Raw genomic sequence first — 23462 nt, 5'->3', positions numbered from 1 at the left:
GGGTTCGATCCCCGGGCTGGGCAAGGTCGATTCAGCCTTTCATCCCTTGGGTCGATGGAATGAGTACCTAGTTCGCTTGGGGACTAAACACTGGGGATCCTGCGACAAGCTGACCTCTTGTTCAGGGCATATGCTCGGGGACCACGGTCAAGAAAGCAGATTTCGGGGCACTGCAGGCATTGGCCCACTAGCGCTGTTACGCCACTGAGTTTAGTTATCAATATCATGTGATCTCAAGAAGAAAGTATGCCAGGCCCATGGATGCAGAAACCAGTTACATGGGTTCTTCTCAGAAACCAATTACATGGGTTGTAGAGTCATTCGGATTTTTTTCTTTGAAGCAGCAAACGTGAAAAATGTGTAACGCCCTCGCCAGGACTAGAACCTGGACCTCTCGAATACGCTCCGAGTGCACTACCGATACACCACGAAAGCACGCGAAAAAGAGAGAGAAAATATTGGGCTTGCCTTGTAATGACCGTAAGACCAATTTGATTGGTTAGGTGGGTCGGGTTTCGCCCACTTCTGGTACCTTACAGGGCAGCCTCTATTTCGTAGTAATAATTACGCATAAAACAAGCAAAAAAGATTAAGCAACTTGTTCTATTAGAACTAAAATTTTGTAGCATTAAATCGGTCTGTCATGAGAAACTGAAATAGTGCTTTGGAGACAAACGCATAAAATATAAATACATTCTCATGAACAACCGATTTTAAGAAGCAGTCTAATAATAAGAGAAAAATGCGTTAAATTAACAATCTACATTTTAAATTTTTTATGGAATATTAAACTAGAAATATTTTAGAAACATAAAATGATTTAAGTCAAATAATCCTCTTTCAAATGAAAATGAAATATTCTACTGAGAATTAATGTTATCAGTTTTACAGAGGGAGGGGGGAAAAAGGAAGCAATAATTATGCATAAAATCGCTGTGAATACCAGGAAGATGATAACACGCGAATGAAACCAGGAAATAATGACGCAGCTAGGAGTAAAACAGTATGAAAAAACTCTTGAAAAGTATGTTAAAATATGTTTCATCATTGTTTCCAATTTTTTTTCCCTGACGAATATCTTTCTTTTTTTCAGTTGTGAAACAAATACGTGTCTTAAAAAATAGAAAAAAAATATATATGAGAACAGATACATGTCATTGTTTATACATATTGAAAAAAAAATCTGCATTTCTTTTTTATTTTGTGGTGTTTATGACATTAAAAAAAGCATATATTTAATGTAGTTAACATTTCGTTAGAAGTACTTAATTTTTAAAAATGTCTGTTTGCTCTAATTTATTACACTAAGAAAAATTTAAGCCACAAGAAATGCGAGCATAAACGTTTTAGCTGTTTTCTAATTAAATAGGATACAGCATACAATCGCTGTCTGTCCAGTAGCAGGTTTGATTTGGTTTAATTTATTATAACAAAGCAAGCAGCAAGCTAGGGCTATCTGCCTAAGGGGAGGGATGCTTTCGGGGAGGACTTTTTATCGGAAAGTGGCTCTTATATACGTTACACGTGGAAAAACTACGAAACCACCCACGCAACCAGCCTGTTCGCCTGAATTCGAATTCAGGTCGGAACTACCAGTGTTCAGCGTTTTTACCGCTCGGCCGCTTCTAGATGCAAGAATGCTTTTAAAGAATGATTTTTAAAGGAAACGGAATTACATTATACATTAGGAATACATTTAAAAATAAATATTAAATATTTGGCATAGGTAGTTTATTCACAATAAAATTTTATTTAAATTTAAACCAAATTTATTTAAATTTGCAAAGGTGAGCGATTCCCAGTGAATTCTTTATGAAAGTTTTCTCTGCTACGGTTTCATCGATATCAAGTGTGTGTTATGTGTGTGTGATTATGGCAAAGCCTCGAGGGCTATCTGCCTAAGAAGAAGAAGAAGAAGAAGTTTTAGGCATTCCCCGCTCCGAGAAATTAATCTCACTACGGGTCCATTCCCCCTTAGGGCACATCGTGGTGGTTCAACCTCCACTATTACCCCTCAGGAGAGCAGCGCACCACCTGGAGCAAGCCCCAGGCAGCACCGGTCGTCTAATGCTCCTACCAGTCGCTTGGGCGAGCCCGTCGCAGCGGGACATTGCCCAGCGACCCCGGGGGAGACCCCCGGGTTACTAGTACCATGCCGCGCTAGGACGTGCCAGACTCCGGGGCCGGCCAATAAGTGACCTTTCCCAGAGCCTTCAGAACCACCAAGTTCATAAATTTTATACCCCCGTGGCCGAGACTGCCTAGGTACAGATCCTAGCCAGTAGCTTCGCACAGTTCTCTACGTCGACCCCCGGGGGCTATCTGCCTAAGGGGAGGGATGCCTTCGTGGAGTACTTTCTAAGGGAAACAGGCTCGTATACACGTTACACATGGGGAAAACCACGAAAACGCCCATGCAGCCAGCCCGTTCGCGGGATTCGAACCTCGGACCGAACTACCAGTGTTCAGCGACTTTACCGCTCGGCCGCTGGTGGACCTCATCGATATCAAGAGAAACAGTTTACGGTAGTTTCAGCGAAAGATGTCTTAGCAAAGAAAGTATGTTTTTATCCTTTACTTGCCGTGTCAGTCTGAAAAATCCGTCTTTGGCGCAGAAAATGTCAGGTGCAGAAATGGCGCAGAAAATGTCAGGATATGTTAGAAGTATAGAAAGCTTACTGTGTATCAACGCAGTTCTGCCACAAAGGTAATTGTACCACCAAAGAGGTTTCAATGTGCAACTTTACCCCCATTTCACAATACATGATACATTTTGCTTCTTCATAGAGCTAAAGAACTGAAATTTGCGAATTTGCAACAAAGAAAACGTAACTATAGTGACAGAGGACCTCACGATAGACGGACATTTCTGTGTTTCCACTTTCTGTGTTTCTGAATGGTTCCTTGGCTGCTTCAAGATGAAAGGATTAAAATCGAATGGAATTTTAAACACGCAAAATCTTTTTAGAGGAATTTTGGCTTACAATTTATTTTATAAACAGTTAACTCTCGTCAGGATTAGACAGGGATTGTTGATGAACAAGACAGTATTCTGACATATTGGGTTTTTTGGACAAAAGCTAGCAAAGTTCAAAAATACTTTAGATCCAAATCTTATACAGTATATCAAAGTTCAGCGCTCTTTGGACTTGCAATATTCTTTGGACCTGAATCTCGTATAGGATTAGACAAGGATTGTTGATATTTCTATGAACACGACAGTATTCTTACATAATTGGTTCTTTGGACAAAAGCTAGCAAAGTTCAAAAATACTTTGAATCCAAAACCTATACGGTATGTCAAAGTTCAACGCTCTTTGGACTTGCAATATTCTTTGGACCCGAATCTCGTACAATATGCGTGTGTTAAGGTTAATAGAAATACAAAGCTCTCGAGGGCTATCAGCCTAAGGGAGCGACACCTTCGCAAAGGAATTTGTATCTGAAACTAGCTCGTATTCACGTTACAACATGAGGAAAACAGTGAAAATCTACTATGCAGTTAGCCTCTTCTCTAGGTTTGAACTCAGGATGAACAATCAACATTCAGCCGTCTTCACCACTCTGCCACTGGTGGTGTCCGTGCCTTATCCTTTTAGAACCTCGCACGGATTAAGATACCCTTCATAAGTATACTATTTATTAATAAAACATGGATGAGTAACTTACAAAATAAAAAGTTTTATTAAATAAAAAAAAAAAAAAAAAAAAAAAACATTTTAATGTTTGAAGAAGAACATTTATAAAATGAATGCTTGGTTGAAAAATAAATGTGTTATGTTAGGTGAAATATATTACTAAAAAGGTATCTAGCATTAAAAGTAAATCAGCGTAAGAGAATGTGCATTATATTAATTACAGTATAGGTATTATTCCCAAACATTTAACTACCAGTTTTGGGTTTGTTTCTTTCTCCTTAAACTCAAGTCACAGTTTTCATTGGATACCATTCTAGCTTTTGTACATTATGCGATATAATTCATGGGTGAAGGCCTACATTTTATGGATAGTTTGATAATAAATACTCATTGCAAAATTTAGTAAGTTTTACGCATTTGTTTCTAAGCTATATTTTAAAGTATCTATGCAAATAATCGCGTGCTTGAATGCTTTTGAAAGATGAGAAATTTATGTGTTAAGGTGGCGTGAAAAATAATTTTTATTTCTTACAGATAAATTTTGATATTAAATCTTTTATCTCTTGATGATTGATATTTATATTAATATGACAAGGGACTGAAGGTTTATTGTTGTTGCTAATGCTCTCTTCTCTAACATATAGTCAGTAACGAAAATCCTCCTGGCAAGGAACGCAAGTTTACACCTGTCGCTGGCAACGGGCGAGTGCAATTTAGCTCAATTCTGCCACCAATTTTGATGCAAAAAAGCCCGGGGGGGGGACGGACCCGAGATTTTCCCAGCCCACCTTCCCTACCACCAACATCTCGAGAGGACTTTCGTCTCGTCGCACATTTAAAGTCCCCGCATGCCGAATGGACACTATTTACAAACATCCGTGCTTTCTCTGGAATCCGAACCCGGGCTCTTCGGCAACGGCAGTCAGTCAACCGGTATAGTTAACTACTATACCGTTTGGGCGGGATTGAAGGTTTATATATGTAAATAAGTAAAGATACCATCAGAGAAGACTTGGTAAAGTAAACAATTTGGTCTTTATGTTCATAAAACGTAAGTGAATCCCAGAAATCATTGCGTTACGTTAAAGTTAAAAAATGAAATAAAAGAGTTCTGCACCTTCATCAACTCTGATATTGGTGGATCTAACTACATACTGAAGTTCCTGATATTTATTAATCCTGCTAACAGTTAATTTTTTCAACTTAAATTATCATATAAACATTCAATATAGATCCATTTTCAAAACTAAATGTTTTGGTCTTTCATTTCGATTAAAAGACTATCTTATACACATCATATTAAAATGTTACCAAAAGGCGAAAAAAAATTTTAAGAATCTCATAAACGCGATAAAGATCTCAGATAAATAAACCGTGCTGTTGTTTTAGAGGGAATGTAAAAAATTGGAATTAATAAAATAATTTACGTACAATCTTAATGTATTTCATAAACCTGCTACATCCGGATACTCTGAAAGCACTTCAAAGTGACACTCAGATCTAAATATGCTTCCTAAATGTAACACTTTAATTAATGACATAGCTTTCTCTTCTTTGAATAAGTGCTTAACTTTTGCTTCCCCCTCCCTTCCTGACCTATCTTCGTAAAAAATAGGAAAAAGCACTCAAAGATTTCCTGTATCAAATGACAGCACTCTGGGTCGTTCCAGAATCGTTATTCTATTCGATGCATGCAGTCTTAAGTTATCTCGTGTCTGCCATATTTTATATAACATTTTTAATTTAGATAAAAATTTGGCCTCGAATTTTTCATGAAGATCTATGCTTGAATATTCGACAGAGAGTCGGTTAATAATACTGGATATTTTTTCAGTGTGCCATTAGTCATTCCATCAAGAATTCTGTAAAGTAGATTTGAATGTATATTGTCATTGTGAAATGTTTGTATAATTTGCACTCTTAACTAGAATAGGAGTGAGTTCCATTTTCGTTAGGAAAGCACGCTCTTAAACCAAGCTCTCTGAAATTATTAAAATTAAATTAAAGCTTGTTCAGTTAGAGTTTACTATAACAATGCAGCAAAATATACAAGCATTTCATGCAAAAGGTAAACTTAAAGCAAACTTGAAAGAAAAACTTCCTCCGAAATCTATTTCAATAACTAGAATTCTTAGTGTCTAGACAGAAAGTAGTTACTGTCTTAAAATTTTTGTAAATTCTTGGTGTCTACTCTGTAGTACAGAAAGCTTTAATATTAATAATAATAGAATATTTTAATGAAATCAAACTTTCTCAACGAATTCTTTTTCAGTATTATATTTAAATTCAAATTGTGAAAATGAATATGTAGCATGCTGGTGCTGTCTGAATAAAATAATTACATGCTGTCTCGTCCAAAACTGGACGAATGATTTATTTAAAATATCTGAACTACCTTGAGCTCTGTTCAGCACGACAGAAGATTTCATGAAATAAATGATAAAAAAATCAAGAATTTAATATTAAAATAATGTATATGTTTTTTAATTAGACTTTCAGTGCTTTTAACCGAAAGCAAAATACCGGCACTTTGCTAGTGAATGGTGCTGCCATCTGTCGGAATTAATTTTAACTTATTTAATTAGACCTTTTAGGAAATGAAGCGTTCTTTCTACAATTTATTTTTCTCATCGTTTGTCTCTCTACTAGTTTTGACTGTAATTTATAAATATCCTTAAATGCTCTAAACATAATACATATCCATGCGTAAATAATTTATAGACTTCTTATTTCCTTTATACCTCAAACGTGGCTATTATTCTCGAAATAGTATTTTGTGTGAAATCACTATGAATGCGTCATTTCACTTTTCATTTTAATCTGTTGTTGAAAAGCATTAACAAACAGTTTGAGCGACTGTTTAAATCTATAACTTTTTAGATTTTTTTTTCCTTTTTCAATATAATCTTTATTTCTAAATTTGTAGCTTAATAAGTGTATTTGTTTTATTTTTATAACATATTTTTAAACTCATAATGAAATATTTTGATATTCGAAAATTTAATTAAATTCTGCCATCTTTTTATTTTTAAAATGGAAAATTAAGGCTTGATTTAAGTTAATTTTACCTGTTATTATTATTATTTCTCCATTTCCCCCAACTTTTGCGTTATAGAAAATAATTTTGTGATTTAACGTAGGTATAGTTCTTTAGGAAAAGTCATATTTGGCTCCGGGAGCTAAACCTTCAGATTACAAAATTTTGGACTGTTTCAAAACAAGCAAGTTTTTTTATTTTCTTTATAACGATTAATATTTTAAAAATACAAATTTTTCATTTTTTTAAAATTAATAAGTATTATACTTGCTTATAGTTAATTGTCCGAAAATAACCTTTACACTATGTTTAAAGTCCTTGGATTGAAAAAAACTCTTTGTATATATTCCTTTTAGGTTAAAAAAGCTTTTTGGTAATAAAATGAAAGCAAAAACATACAAAAAATTCTGATGACTTCTTTCAACGGACTATTAAAATATACACATTTTGTGCTGCACACGGTTTAGACTTATTTCCACGAATTAGTCTAAATTAAATAACCGATCCCTCAAGGTAAGTTGAAATTACATCAAAAATCACAAATTTTGAAAGCAAATAACCTGACAATTTTTTTTCGTATGAGAGACAAATCAAGAACCCTGTATTTTTTGTTTTTTCATAACTAGTATAAAACTTTCCCAGATATAATCGGATGTAAATTTATGTCAATAAGAACATTAGGAAAAAGTTAGATTTCGTTTATTTGTCCAAAATTAATTTGCTTTTAATTTTACATTGCCAAAACATGACTATTTTCGTCATTTAAAACGCTTCTACAATTGGAAGTATATAATTACGACCAACGATAGGGAAAATAAGGACTCTGAAGGTAGGTAAGAGGGCTAAGTATATAGTGCATGTATTGTATTGTCGATTGCAATAATAAAGGGAGTTTCATCAACTACATGTTATTGCAGTTCCTTATACAAAATTTCAACATTCTACGGCTAGCTGTTTTTGTGTGATACGAGATACATACGTAGACATGTACGTACAGACGTCACGAAAAAAATCCATTTTGTAATCTGTTTTGGAATAAACAGCCATTTATACTGTCCCTACGTACATATTTCTTCCCCAAAAAGAGTCTAGATAGGTTTGAAAATGGTCAAAATGTATATTTCCGTTAAAATCTGATAATGGAAATTTCTCTCGATTACATTATTTCCTTCCTAAAAGGAAGGAAAACGGAAAAAGGAACATATATGTTCCTTTTATTTGATACGTATATTAAAAGAAAATTCCAGATTTCGGTTAAATTTCACTTTAAATATGTACAAGTCTCTTATTTCGTAATTTAGAAATGTTGTTGCTTTTGTAAAATGCGTTGTTCTGATAATAGACTGCATTTTCAGAACAGAGTTCTATATTAGTTCTGGTTTCAGTAAGTATGAGTGGAACCAAATTCTAAGAATATTTAAAAGAGTTATGTATAAAATTTTGATAAGCTTTGTAACAAAAACTGAAAACGATAATAAAACATCTTAACGGCGAATGGAGAGGTCATTGAAATAGAGCATCATAACTATGAGATTTCGGCCAAAAAATGAAACAATGTCATCAGTAGCACGATCAAGGGGAACGGCAGAATCAGTATCTTCTACTTAACTGACTGAAGGCTGAACAAACCCGAAATTACCAGATCACTACTAGTTTCGAATTTCCGAAAATACTTAATAATTGGAATGTAATGGGAATGTCATCTTACTCGAGCCTAGCTTATTTTTAAACTTTAGACATTGGGAAATCAGCGCATTCTCTCTGAAACAACAGTTCTAAAAAAAATTATTTACGAACCTGACACAGGATCGAGATTCGGGCACTAGGAATCAGTGTATTTTCTCTGAACCAGCTGTTAATAATTTATGAGCATGGTTGAGAATCGAAATTCTAATACTAGGAAATTAGCATCCTCCTCTGTGCCAGCTATCCATAAGAAAATTGTATTAAATATTATGATGAAATAAAATTTAACTAAGCATAAATATTAAATTTCGTAATTAAAATTTAAAAACCCCATGTAGCCATTACAATTTAATAACTTTTTCATAAAATTGTCTCCTGCTTTAGGTAAAAGAACATTTCTGTGAAGATATTAACTGTAATTTCCAACCTAATATAAGCAGTTTGTAATGTTGCGCGCTTCCAACCTGCACGCAACAATAGTGGTGACTGTTAAGAACTGGAAAGTAGACAAAGTCTTGAGAAGGGTTTAAATCCCTTTTTATTCAACTTTAGAAATTACAAATGCGTGCTCTTGACGCTCACAAACTACGCCGACCCGGCGGTAAAATAAAAATAAGAAACTAAAAAAAGAATAATAACAAGTGACTAACTACGAGGCTCTCTAAACGTAACTAACCTAACCACGTTCTAAGATACCGCTGATAATTCAGCAAACTTCTGAATATTACGTTGAACGATTTAACAATCTGCCGAGGCAAGCACACAGGCCGAAACGCGTGGTTCTTCAATTTCTAACTAGCCACCTCCACGCTCGTGAAGCAAGAAAGCACACCTTCGAACTCGTTTCCCTTCTATTTAACTCAGATTACTTCCGCTGACAATTTGAATCCTTGCGCGTTCTACTAAAATTTACATACTCTGGCATTGGCAATTCCAGGGGAAAGTAAGGCTTGACAGGAAAGATAGTTTAAACTTAAAATAAATGTTACTTAAAATAAATATAAACCCTACAAGTTTATTGTTTGTTTTCTAGTTGCTAAAATTGTAGGATGGTTACTTTTTATAGTTTACAAACATTGTTCTAATTTCCCAAATTTTCTTTTCTTTTTAGTTTCTTAATGACTAAATAGCTTTGTACAATGATTAATTACAGTAAATCTAATTATCAACAGAACTTAAACAAATTTATTTCTAGCAACGACGAGATGTTTCTCCGTCTGGACGTTTCGCCATTAAGACATATTTTTCTTTACATGACTGTATTTTATCTTAACTTATTATACTCGTATTAAATTTATGTAGTTTGATAATTCTATTTACCTTTTGTATACTTAATGAAGGCTGCTTTTAATATGTATAATTATTTATAAGTATGAGATATAAAGAAATTACACATAGTTAGTTGCAAAATTATGTCAGTATCAAAGAGAACTGGGGCTAAACTTCTGATATAACAGATATTATATTATAGATTTTAAAATTATGCGGGTACAATATATGATTCGTCAAAATTTCTTGAAATGTTAATCTTCTAGTTCAGAGAAATCACTCATAAAAAGGAAATTCACATTTTTATGAAATCTGAATGGAAAACGGAATTGCTTTGGAATCTTGTCATAACCTTATAAGGTATTTCTCCCGTCTTCTTAGCGTGCCTTCGCGGTGTAGTGGTCCGCATGCTGCGCACGTATTCCAGAGGCCCATGGTTCGAATCCTTGCGCGTTCTACTAAAATTTACATACTCTGACATTGGCAGTTCCAGGGGAAAGTAAGGCTGGACAGGAAAGATAGTTTAAACTTAAAATAAATGTTAGTTAAAATGAATATGAACCCTACAAACTTTTTCAGAAAAACTATTGTTTTATTTACTATATCAGGTGTTACAGTGAAATTATTTGCGACAATTACACATATTTTATCCAACGCGCGTGAAAAAAATGACCACTTCTGGTGGTTAGTGTTAGTGATCACCGCCCGCAGAACACATTCCTACAAATCAGTCTCTATTGTACTCATGGAAACACTTTGTCGTTTTCAAGCAAAGTACAAATTTGCATGTGCTGCATTCCCACACTGTTTTTACAGGCTTTTTCTTTGTGCTGCAGAGTGCACATCGTCGTGATGTTGTCTTCGATGGCTGATGCTTATTTTCTTGAAGATGAATTGCTGCATCAACTACTGGCTTATGTTTCTTGATTGCCATCTAGTGAGCTACAATGGAACTTCAGAAGCGGTCAGTCTTGAAAACCACCCACAAGAGTGTGTAAGATGTTCAATAGAAAAGGTGGTTACTGTAGGTAACAACCGCCCTTCAAAAAGTTAAGCCAATTTAAATGAAATAGTTGAAAGAACTATTCCATTTCTGAATGTATTAAGAAATTTCTGAAATAAAAAATGTCTACAAAATATTGAGGTAGTGTGGAAGAACTACGTGCATCCTGACAAATCGTATGTTGCAATATTTTACTCATATGTCCATCTGGAATTTTCATTGTCCTTATGGTAAAGATATATAATGGAAAGAAGAACACATGCACGATGGCTGATTAGTGTTGGAATCTTTAGTGAGAGCTCTGAATTACTGCCTGAAAAAGTAAAAAGACAGAAAAATAAAAGAAACATTGTTTTATTTCTAATTATGTGAAATCCCAGTTCTTATGGTCAGTAAAATGTCCTTTTCTTCGGTTTTTTTTTATGATTAAAAATTAACAAAGACCAACTGGAAGTAATGTTTTGTCTTTACATATTTTCTTTCTTTCCTTAAAATTTGTGAATGATCGTGACAAATTGTACCATTATGTGCACTTAACATAAAATGTTAGCATGCACGGAAAATCCACAGAGTGCTGTAAATTTGTGTTCCTCACACATTAATTTCAAAGGCTGTATTTAATTGCAAGGCATTATTTTCAATAGCTCCATGATATATTGAATGTGTGTATCAAATAATACGAATACTAAAAATATAAAGCGAAACCGATTGGAAATCTTGGCCTGTGCCCAAATTATGTAAAAGATATGAATATTTGTTTGCAAGTGTATGATACCTTTGTAGTATGGGACACTTAATTGGAGACCTCTCGAGAATTCCTGGTATAGGAAAAGGGATGTAGGAGACTCTCAGATTCATTCCGAGGGGAGTTCTCGAAAACTCTGCTCAGTTTTACCTGCCTCGTGGGTGCAGTAGTTCTGTGTCGTACAGCTTAGGAAAAATTCCAAGATGAGATGATTAAATGACCGACGGGGTCGGTCATTCTGGACGAATGTTTAATTAACAATATGATCAACACCTGAAATAAAAATGATGCACAACTAAGAGATGTGTAGTTTTATTATTTAACCGGAAGAAGATTTATACTGGCTGAAAATATAGTCAATCCAGGTCCCTGTAAAGAAATAAAAATTTTATGGTAAGAATATTAAATATTAAAAATTTATATTATATAATATAAATTTTTAATATTTAATATATTAAAAAATAATTATTTTAAAAATGTAATTAATAATATTAAAATAATATTATTAATTTTATATATAATATTATAATATTTAATAATTATTAAAAAAGTCCTAATATTAATAAATAATATTAAAAATATATTAAAAATATTTAAAATATATTTAAAATATTAAAAATATTAAAAAAGTCCTAAAATTATGTATTACCTTATGTTAATTAATGGAATGTTAGTATGGAATAGTTGTAGAGATTTTAGGTATTTTTTGGAAGCAGGAGTTATGAAAAATGAGCAACGCCTTCGCCGAGAATCGAACCACGGACTTCTGGAATACGCCCCCAGCGTGCAGTCCACTACCCTACGAAGGTATGCTGAGAAGGCGGAAGAAATACCTTATGTAGTTTTCAGTTATTTGAAACCTTGATATAGATTTATTAACTGTTAAGTGTCCTTTTCGAATAGATATTCTATTATGAACAAAAAATTTAGAAGTAATTTTTGTCATGGATATTTGATATGTGACACCAGTCTTCTGAAATTATCGAATGCAGTCCATTCACATTTTCATTTCCGATATAGTTTTCATGTAATCATGCATTACATACATACTTTGCTTATATCTAGAAGGCTAATCTAAAACTGCTTGGCAGCCTTCAGTATCTTTTTTGGCGCATGATTCCCAAAGCAATATTTTGGAAGTGTTCTTGCTCTCTTCGATAGATTCAGATGCCATCAATCATCCTTGATGTTAATTACACGTTTTAACATTTACTTCAGAATCGCACGGTAGCTGGTCTGTGCTGAAACTTTGAATCCATTTTTGTATGTGTCTGTATACTTCTTTTTTCCGCTCTTAAATTAAATCTAGACCTCTCAACCGAAGATGCGCCATCAATTTCAGGTAGCGTCATTAACTGTATCCGTGTTACTGAGAGAAGAGCCTGAAAACAAAAATTTATGAATCCATCACCAAGCGTGAATCATGTGCTTGTCATCCAAGCAAACTAGAAGACCTGTCTACGACCGCTTAATTAAAGGTTTGTCTAATTACCCCCAAAGTACGTGGCGATTACCTCTGTAAAGTGCGGGCTGTCACATAAATTGAATTCTTGCTGACTAACTCTCTATTTCAGTCTAAGATAACAATTCATCATCCTGTTTTAAGGGTCATCAAGACTGTCATGCAGTTTAGGCCCTATTTGTTACAGAAATACAGGCTATTGAGGCAAGTCTATAGATAAGTTCAAGCCTAAATATGTGACTATTGAATTTAACGTGTGACTAATTGTATCTGAATTCACGTCAGTTAATCGATATACTGACAATAACGCAACGTTTAAAAGCGATCGATGGCAGCATTTTACGGGGGGGGGACATTTTTATCTCCAGATTGCGCGAGACTGTGTATCGGAAATTCTAAAGATACGCTCTTTTAAATATTTTGTGATATTGCTGTTGAATTGCATTTTATGATTTAGATGCGAAGAACATGATATTTCATAAATAAAGGTGAAAATAACGCTTCTTTGGACGAATAGGAAATCTGAAAGCTTTCAGATTTTATTTCATTTGGATTTGTTTAAATATTTGCAATGTAAAAAGTCCTAAATAAATCCTTATTTCTTTTTCCCATTTATTTTTCTATGTATAATTTTACTAATATCTGTTATATGTAATGTTATATACTATGTGGGCAAAGTACTTAAATTTCATTGAACCCTATCTAATATATTTCGCCAGGATTCCAAATAATAAATAAATAATGATATTAATAACAATAATTCTAAGCATTTCGACATCCCACGGATCACATTTTATTTGCATTTTCCTTCCTATTATGAGGGTTTATATTTCAGTAAATTATTCATCATTGAGGTACAACTATATAAGAGTGAATGTATTGAATGGCAAAGAAAAATGAAGAGAATTTTCGCAGTAATATTTCACAACCGTAGATTATTAAAAAAAAGGAAAATGGCAGTATATATTATAAAATTATAAAAATTCTAAGTTTGCAAATGTCTAATTGTCAGTAATATTTTAAGATGAAACGCTAGACCCACTTTCCAGTCTCAATAGTGCGTAATTAACCGGCCCCTAAAATCTATAGAATTGTTTTCTTTCCAAGTTTCTTTCCATGAGGGAAAAAAAAGACGTGGATCTTTATCCAGACATTATTCTTCAGACATATCGCAGGATTCATGGAGGAATGCATTTCTTATATACCTGATCGCAATTATTCAGAATATGTTTTTTAACTTAAGAATGGATCATATTTTAAGTATTTTAGATTTCATCGAAAGGAAGAATTCCTAGTGATGCTTTAGACTGATTATTTTGATATTTTCTCTCGCAACAATGCACCCAAAACCTGTAATTTTCATAATTATCATGCATTGTTTTATTAAATCTGCTCCAATCTTCATTAATATTCTTGTCGTAAAATAAACCACTTCATCTTACTTAATAAACGATATACGTTAAAATTAATTTCCGGTTAATATTAGACTGGATGAATGTAGGTTGGCCCAATTATATATCGTTGCGTGAGTACGGGCTCGTAATAGATGGAATGCACAAGTCCGATAAAAGGTTAATAAAATCTATTCTTATCACAAGAAATATAACGAAACGCTGGAATTTTCCTCAGAGATATATTTGTGCAATATCACAATATCCCGCGATATAATCAGTAGCTATACTTTAAACTTCTAAAAACGTTAGACTACAGCTCAGTGCAAACAGAAAGTTACTCCGATCTAAACTCGAAAAAAAATATAACAACAGTAGCTAACTAAACAGCAACTACTGAGCTGAGATGTTTCTGTCCGCTTTTAAAAGCTTTCGATCGGTCGCTAAAGAGTTCTAGTAATTTCCTTTGCTTCTTGAGATTTCTGGGAACCAAAAGAGAAGAATTACGGTTACAGCTAACACAGTAGTCAATTACATTTATTCAATTTAAATATAAATAACAGGATAATTTTTTTTTCAATGTTAAATGAACGTGCTGTTGTAATTTTACAATTCCGATGTAGCTTTCTCTTAAAATATGCCTCGGACTGCATTGCACGGGAAAATAAAATAATTTTAATTATAATTTAACTAAAAATATCTAACTAAATACGAAATTCCTAACAATATTATTCTGGTAATCTATAAGGTATTTCTCCCACCTTCTTGGCGTGCCTTCGTGGTGTGGTGGTCTGCACGCTGGGGGTGTATACCAGAGGACCGCGGTTCGATTCCCGGCGAAGGCGTTGCTAATTTTTAATTTTTCTTGCTTTAAAAAATAACCTAATGTCTCTACAAGTGGTTTCTGTCCGCTTTTAAAAGCTTTCGATCGGTCGCTAAAGAGTTCTAGTAATTTCCTTTGCTTCTTGAGATTTCTGGGAACCAAAAGAGAAGAATTACGGTTACAGCTAACACAGTAGTCAATTACATTTATTCAATTTAAATATAAATAACAGGATAATTTTTTTTTCAATGTTAAATGAACGTGCTGTTGTAATTTTACAATTCCGATGTAGCTTTCTCTTAAAATATGCCTCGGACTGCATTGCACGGGAAAATAAAATAATTTTAATTATAATTTAACTAAAAATATCTAACTAAATACGAAATTCCTAACAATATTATTCTGGTAATCTATAAGGTATTTCTCCCACCTTCTTGGCGTGCCTTCGTGGTGTGGTGGTCTGCACGCTGGGGGTGTATACCAGAGGACCGCGGTTCGATTCCCGGCGAAGGCGTTGCTAATTTTTAATTTTTCTTGCTTTAAAAAATAACCTAATGTCTCTACAAGTGGTTTCTGTCCGCTTTTAAAAGCTTTCGATCGGTCGCTAAAGAGTTCTAGTAATTTCCTTTGCTTCTTGAGATTTCTGGGAACCAAAAGAGAAGAATTACGGTTACAGCTAACACAGTAGTCAATTACATTTATTCAATTTAAATATAAATAACAGGATAATTTTTTTTTCAATGTTAAATGAACGTGCTGTTGTAATTTTACAATTCCGATGTAGCTTTCTCTTAAAATATGCCTCGGACTGCATTGCACGGGAAAATAAAATAATTTTAATTATAATTTAACTAAAAATATCTAACTAAATACGAAATTCCTAACAATATTATTCTGGTAATCTATAAGGTATTTCTCCCACCTTCTTGGCGTGCCTTCGTGGTGTGGTGGTCTGCACGCTGGGGGTGTATACCAGAGGACCGCGGTTCGATTCCCGGCGAAGGCGTTGCTAATTTTTAATTTTTCTTGCTTTAAAAAATAACCTAATGTCTCTACAAGTGGCGCCCGAGCTAAAAGGTGGTGGATGATGACTAACCACACCCAGAATGTGCGACTGTATCCCCAGGAAACTCCAGTCGCTCTTTAAAAGGGGGAGTATATAAGGCTCCACCTTCTTGGCATGCCTTTGTGGTGTGGTGGTCTGCACGCTGGGCGCGTATTCCAGAGGTCCGGGGTTCGGTTCCCGGCGAAGGCGTTGCTAGTTTCTCATGTTTCCTGCTTCCAAAATACCTAATGTCTCTATTAATCTACGTTAAATATGAACTTAACGTGTTTAGTTTCATGTAGCAAACATGTTTAGACACATGTAACTTTACATGGTTTTAAGCAAGTTATTATTATTATTATTATTATTTAGTCTATTATAATTTCCCTATTATTATTTAGTCTGCGAGATTTCGGTCACCATCCGGATGATGATTTAAAATTCATTGCAATTTCGCGAGTATGTTTAACACGTTCGCTGCCAACCATGAGTTATCTCGTAGGTCGGAGTTTGTGTTTAGGTGCCAGCTACGAGTTAATTCGTAGAACGTTTTTGTTTTACGTATGCCACATAAGATCAAACTCGTAGTATTCTCGTCTTCTTTGAAGGTCTCTGGCCTTGGGGATTAGCAAAATATACAACAATTTGGCGCAGTTCGAGAGATGTATTATAATTAATGTAACATAAGTAATTATAAAGTAGTCAACAAAGGAACTGTAAAAATAATCAAGCAATTTATAATAATCTTAATTATAATAATCAATCTTTTTATAAGCAACCACCAACACGTTTATACTCTTTACGAGTATACACGTAGTTGGCGCTGTCATAAAACATTTTATCGCAAAAGCGGACTGCGATAAAACTCGTATAATTAATAAAACAATTAAAATTTGCTGGCTTGGCAGAACTGTTTTTGAAAATTTCACTCGGCAGGGAAAGTGTTAACAGAACACTGTAATAGATTTACACTGGTGTGCAAAAATTAATGACGAGACGGTTTTTTCAATATAACTTTGTACAAAAGCTTTCCAAATCAACACATTTAATACCGTAAGATCCCCAATAGGTAAGGACATGAGTAATGTATGCAACACTTACTAAAAGAGAAATCAGAGGGATAAAAAGAAGCTTTATTGAAAACGTAGCATGGAGCGCAATGCGACTGAAGGCCGAAACATCCCTGTGATGGGTGTCCAGCAAGAAACATCCGGTCTTTAATAGGGCATATGATCTCTCCCCTGACTGCTAGGCAGGTTTCACAGCGTCTGCCCATGCTGAGAATGAGGGTGTCAATGAGTTGTCGAGGCATCGCTGCCCCTTCGTCTTGCAATGCCAATCGAAGCTCCGGTATCGTTACTGGTGGTAAGGTACGAGCTGCCAAGCGTCTGCCTAGAAAATCTCATACATGCTCTATGGGATTGAAATCCGGAGGTCGTGCCGGCGAATCCATACGTTCAATATCCTCATTCTCAAGAGCTGTTCGGAAGCTACTGTGCGATGACATGGTGCATTGTCGTCCATGAAACGGAACTGCGGACTCATAGCGCCTCTAAAAACACGCACATGTGGAAGAAGAATCTCGTTACAATAACGGGTCCCGTTGACTGAACCTGTGTCGAAGATGTGAAGGTCTGTACGACTACCAAGCTTGATGACTCCCCAAACGAGAACACCGCTACCTCCATACCTGTCCCTTTCAATGATGTTCGAGGGATGATTACGGCTTCCCCGCTCTCTCCAGATGAGTATGCGATGAGAATCGCTACTCAGACTGAATCTGCTCTCATCTGTAAAGAGTACTCGTCCCCATTCATTGTCTCTCCAATTCCGGTGTTCTCGGCACCACAGAGAACGCCTTCTTCGATGGGCAGGCGTTAGAGGTGCACACCGTACAGGGCGTCGTGCAAACAGACCACCACCGTGCAGTCTTCTGGCCACGGTAAAACGCGATATCGGTCGTCCAGTTGCCTGTGTCGTGTGTCTAGCGATTTCTCCCGCGGTCTGCCGCCTGTTTCTTCTGGCGTGTAAGGCAATATACCGGTCATCTGCGAGTAGGGTTCCTCGTGGAGGACCACTACTAAACCCCCGGATAGCTGTTCCTGTAGTTTGAAATCGTCTCCAAAGTCGTGAAACGATGCTGTGAGCAATTCCGAACTCTGCAGCCACACTTGTCACACTGCGGCCTTCCTCCAACTTCCCAATGATTCGACCTCGGTTAAAAGCATCCAGATGTCGTCTAGCAGATTGATTATTTGCCATTTCTCGCTGAGGCAGCAACTCGGTGTGATTTTAACTGCTATACGGCGTGCAATCTCTTTGCCAGAAATACTGATCTTACACCGACAACATGCTTTATACCACTCAGACACTCCCCCCATTACGTCTACCTGCATATCTGCGCATGTGCTAACGTACATCACCTTATTTAATCTCCTGATTGGTCTTTCTGTCCGCTCTGCCTCTTCGTTCAGCTGATATGCTAATTTTTCGACTTCGTCCTTAATTTTTGCACACCAGTGTATTTATTAGCCCAAAGGGCGTTAACACAGAAGGGCTATTAATTTCTTTTTGGCATTTTGCGTCGAAAACTTTAAAATTCTGAATAAGTTTTCAAATTGTTGCCACGAAATATTAGAACCCTGTATTATATTTAAAAATTAAATAATGAAGAAACTGCATAAATGTATGTATGTTTTTCGCATTGCGATAAAATAACTGTAACTAGCGTCATCAAATTTTGAGTAACGTAAGTTTGCACCCAAATATGGGCATATGGGAAGCCCAAATTTTACATTTGGAATTTGTTTTATTATCGATTTCCTATTTTGTGAAATTTAACGAATTTTTGATTAACAAACTCATCGATTTCAAAGCGAGCAATGGCAACACTGTACGGGGGGGGGAACACATTTTTTTATCTCCAGCGCATGAGATTGTGTATCGGAAATTCTAAAACTGTGTTCTTTTAAAAATATTTTGCTTTTTGTTGTTGAATTGAATTTTATGGTTTAAGTGCGAAAAATTATTAAATAAAGTTAATCCACAAAACGTTTACAAAACTCCCCTTTGGGCGTAATATAAAATCTGAAAGCTTTCAGACTTTTTTAATCTATTTAATTTTTGCTTGATAATTTATGAATTAAATACTTCAATACTTTTTCTGCTAATAATGTCACAGGCAAATTTATTCATAATGGTAATCAAAATGAATACTGATTTAAATATATTAAAACTAATTAAGAATATCGCTTTCAAAATGCCTTTGCATTTTGCTTTTCGGTTTCAAAACGTCTGATAATCGAAATTGCTAACTTGTTTTGAAATCATTGAATATTAGTATATGAAACTCTCCCAAATTAAAACTCTCATGAACTTTTGTCATTTTTCGTTGGTTCATTATAAAGGCGTTTCAGTTTTCAAATTGTTGCCACCAAATATTAGAGCTTTGCATTATAGTTAAATAAATTAAATCATGAATCATCTGTGTGAATATATATATGTTTCTCGCACTGTGAAGGAACAATGGTACCTAGAGACATCAAAATTTGAATAACGTAGTCCTTCACTCGAATATGGGCTCCTGGAAACTCGAATTTGGAATATGTTTTACTATCTATTTCATATGTTGCAAAACGTTAACCGAATTTTTACAAACTCAAATATAAAATTTGAAAGCCTCGGGATTTTTTTTTCCATAGAATACCTTCATTAAAAGTTGCATTACGTATGGAGATTGCTTTCGTAATTAGCATAAGTAGCAGCTTGAATTCCTATTAGCAGTTGTGAGTGTTTTCAAGTTTTCCCTGACTTGTGGCTCTTGCGGTTTGAATAAGTATTTTTAGATAGAAAATAAAGAGAAAAAGAGAGGGCTGACAATCTTTAAAGAAAGAACGATCACGCAAAGTAAAAGATTATGAACGCCACTTGTAACAAGCCCATCCAGAAGTGCCGGGACTGAAAAACGAGCATGGCGTCGCATACTTAATTAACATCTTATTTCCTTAACCATTCATTTTGTATCTTAATCAAGATCAATCATTTAATTCAGGATCAATTAATTTTATGTGAGATACAATGAAAATACTGTTAATCTGAATTTTATGTGAATTGTTACTGTATCTTTCATCTTTTATTGGACTGTGTTGTTTTTTGGTTATATGAATGCGGTATAGGGTACGAGGATTACCTAGCTTGAGAGATGGGATGTCTTCCTGAAGGATATTATTAGGGAAACGGGAATCGCAATTATGTTACACGGAGCTGGAGATAATTTTTTTTTCAGTACAGTGTTGCCATTGCTCGCTTCGAAATCGTTGAATTTGTTAATCGAAAATTCGTTGAAGTGTTACAAAATATGAAATCTTCTCTACATATAATAAAAGGAAGTGTCTGTGTGTGTCTTTCGTTCGCGCTGCGCGTAAGCTAATAGACCCACGGCTACGAGATTTGGTGCATAGTTGCATCTAGACAAGAGCCAGTGCACCTCGAAGCGATTTTTTCGAAATTCGAATTCGAATTTTTTTATTTTATGTTTTGTGACGAAATCGCGTCATTTTGAGACATAATGAGCTATAGGAAAGCGAGATTTTACTCTAAACACTCCATTTTCACATCGTCATGAAACGTAGGCACTTAGCTATTTTACGAACTTAAAATAAATTTCGTTTTTCAATAAGTCGATTAAGTACGAATTTATTTAACAAAGGGAGCTTAATACATTTTCAACGGGATTTTTTTATAAAAAAATATATTTTGAAACATGTACAGTTTATTTTTCTTTGATTTTTGGACACGTTAAACTTTCAGCCTTACGACTGATTTTACAAAAAGAATTTTTGAAAAATGACAATATTTTGTATTTTTAAAACATTTTTTAAATGAAGCTTCCGAGTAGACTTCTCACATCTCACATCTTTAAAAATGTGATTTTGGCAACAATTTTCCTGTCTTATGGTTGTTGATAGATTTTTGATAAAATCGCATCATTTTGAATAGTTTCATTCTTTTAGAAATATGGGTTTGGCAAAAATTTTTAGTCTTATTTCTTATGTCATTGTTTTTAAGAGATTGGCATATTTCATTGTCATTTTTTTATATATATAATACATTTTTATTGATTTTTTTTTTTTTTTTTTTTTTTTTTTTTTTTGATAAAGTTGTTCTGCAGAGTAAAATTCTGCGTGGAATTTTTTTGTTTTTTCAGTTACTTTCATGTTATTTTTTGCTTATTTCACTGTTTGTGAGGTATTGAAAAGTTTTGCATGATTTTTTTTCTTCAATGGAGAGATGGTTAATTTTTTATTAGGATAATTAATATTTGTATTAAGGGATATAGCTTATTTCATTGTAATTTTTTTCTATTGAAAATATGAGAAAATATCATTAATTACACTTTTCTTTTCAGAATGATTTGTTTTTGTATTCTTTTCTGTTATTTATTGCTTATTTCACTTTTTTTAAGATATTGAAAAGTTCTGAGTGATTTTTTTAGGAAACAAAGTTAACCTCCTTTATACCATTTGAGTTCTTAAGATTTTGCAAAGGGAAGTTGGTTAATTTATTTATTAGGATAATTAATATTTTTATTAAGGGATATTACTTATTTCATTGTAATTTTGTTGTACGTAATAACTTTTTTTAATGAAGTTGTTCTGCAGAGGAAAATTCTACTCAGATTTTAAATTTAACGTTTGGTGTTTCCTTCAGCTATTTTTCCGGTACATTTAAAAGCCAGACGAAGGTTGGCAGCGAAGCTGCTAGTCAATAATAAAACAAATTTCAAATTCCAAATTATTGCTTCCAGATGCCCATATTCGCAGGAAGATTGCATTATTCAAAGTATGATGACTCTAGGTACCGTTGTTTTATATCAATGCGAGAAACATACATACATTTATGCACATAACTAAATTAATAGTCCTTCTTAGCTAATGCCTTTTGGGCTAAAAGTGCTTATAACTAATTATGCTTATGATTTAATTAATTGAAAACGTGTGTTCTTTTTTATAAAGGAAAAAGAAACATTTGCGAAACTTTATTTTAATGTTTAAGGCCAAAAATTAAAAAGAGTAAAAGATAAGAATCACTCTGAGTTCTTGATGAAGTCATATATGACAAAAGCGTAGGCTATATAATGTGTTATCTACTTCATAAAATATACCTCGTTTTCTCCGTTTTCAAGATTCATTTTTTTAATAACAGACAACCAGCTGCTTCATATTCAGTCTTAGCATCTAAGCCGTTATTCTTCATAATCTTTATAACGATTCTTCATAATTTCATCACGATAAGAATGAAGGTAAAACACCTGAGCATATTTTAAAACACTGAATATCAAATATTTTGCCATCCTTATCATGTTTCTGTATAAATAGCATTATATTTGAGAAAAGATATACACTTTCAAGATTTATGTTACGTAATTAGAATGCATGAAATTTTAGAAAGATAACGCATACGGAGAGCTATACATGAATGCTAATTGCAGTGTATTTGTAAATGCATCACGTTCTCATAAATACCCGTTTTGCACTAGTTAACATTTTAGGTACAATATTCTAAAAGAACATGCAAATACATACTATCCTTACCATAAAAGTAAAGCATATTTTGCATACATTTTGTCCTGTTTCTGAAGAGAAAGCAACTGCAAAAGACTGTTATCTGCATTTCATTGTTTTCTAATTTAACATCAAGACATCAAGACATAATATAACATCATAAAGATATAATCCATAATATGCTTTATGATATCTGTACAATATAACTATTGCATCTTATAACTCATTAATGTGTTTTTTTCCTAACTGATACAGAAACTTCTTGAAAGCAATCGATATGGATACGCTTCTAATATAAATTTGTCCCTTCAGCAGTCGAGTGAAAGACCACTGGATATGAGCATATCAATCCGTCTCTAATTCCATTTTTGTGATTCTTCGTGCGAACCAATTATCTTGAGATAGACCTCCACGAAAGCATCCCTTCTTTTAGACAAAAACATTTTGTATATTTGCTTAAATACAGGGTGTTTGTAAAGTCCCGAACCCATTTTGATGTTTGATAACTCATAAAATAATGAAGATATAAACAAACGTATGGCATTTATTGATGGAATTACTTATATATTTTCCTTTCCAGGTTTGAATATCTTTACTTTTGTAAATATCGTCTGCGAGTGTTGTTAATTTTAGATAATTTCATTTTCCAGTCTAAATATCTGTACTTTTCTAAATATCGTCAGCTTATTAATTGCATTTTTCTCTCTTTTGTTTTTGGCAACTATTGCAATAATGTGCGCGTATGGGCATCTGAAAACCCCCATGAATACCATGAGGCACAAAGGGATTCCCCAAAGTTT

General features: G+C 34.1%; 1 protein-coding gene across 2 annotated transcripts in view; it reads left to right on the top strand.

The window, feature by feature from the left end:
• Positions 1–23462, top strand: part of LOC118184327 (metabotropic glutamate receptor 3-like) — a 150714-nt gene that overhangs the window by 35108 nt on the left and 92144 nt on the right. The gene's annotated exons all lie outside the window — the stretch shown is intronic.

The sequence above is a fragment of the Stegodyphus dumicola genome, chromosome 4 (assembly GCF_044657685.1).
Source record: "Stegodyphus dumicola isolate Sdum_Otavi_A_Nest chromosome 4, ASM4465768v1".
In the NCBI taxonomy this organism is placed as follows: domain Eukaryota; kingdom Metazoa; phylum Arthropoda; class Arachnida; order Araneae; family Eresidae; genus Stegodyphus; species Stegodyphus dumicola.
Note: the sequence above shows the minus strand (reverse complement) of the source record. Positions and strands in the feature narration are given on the sequence as shown.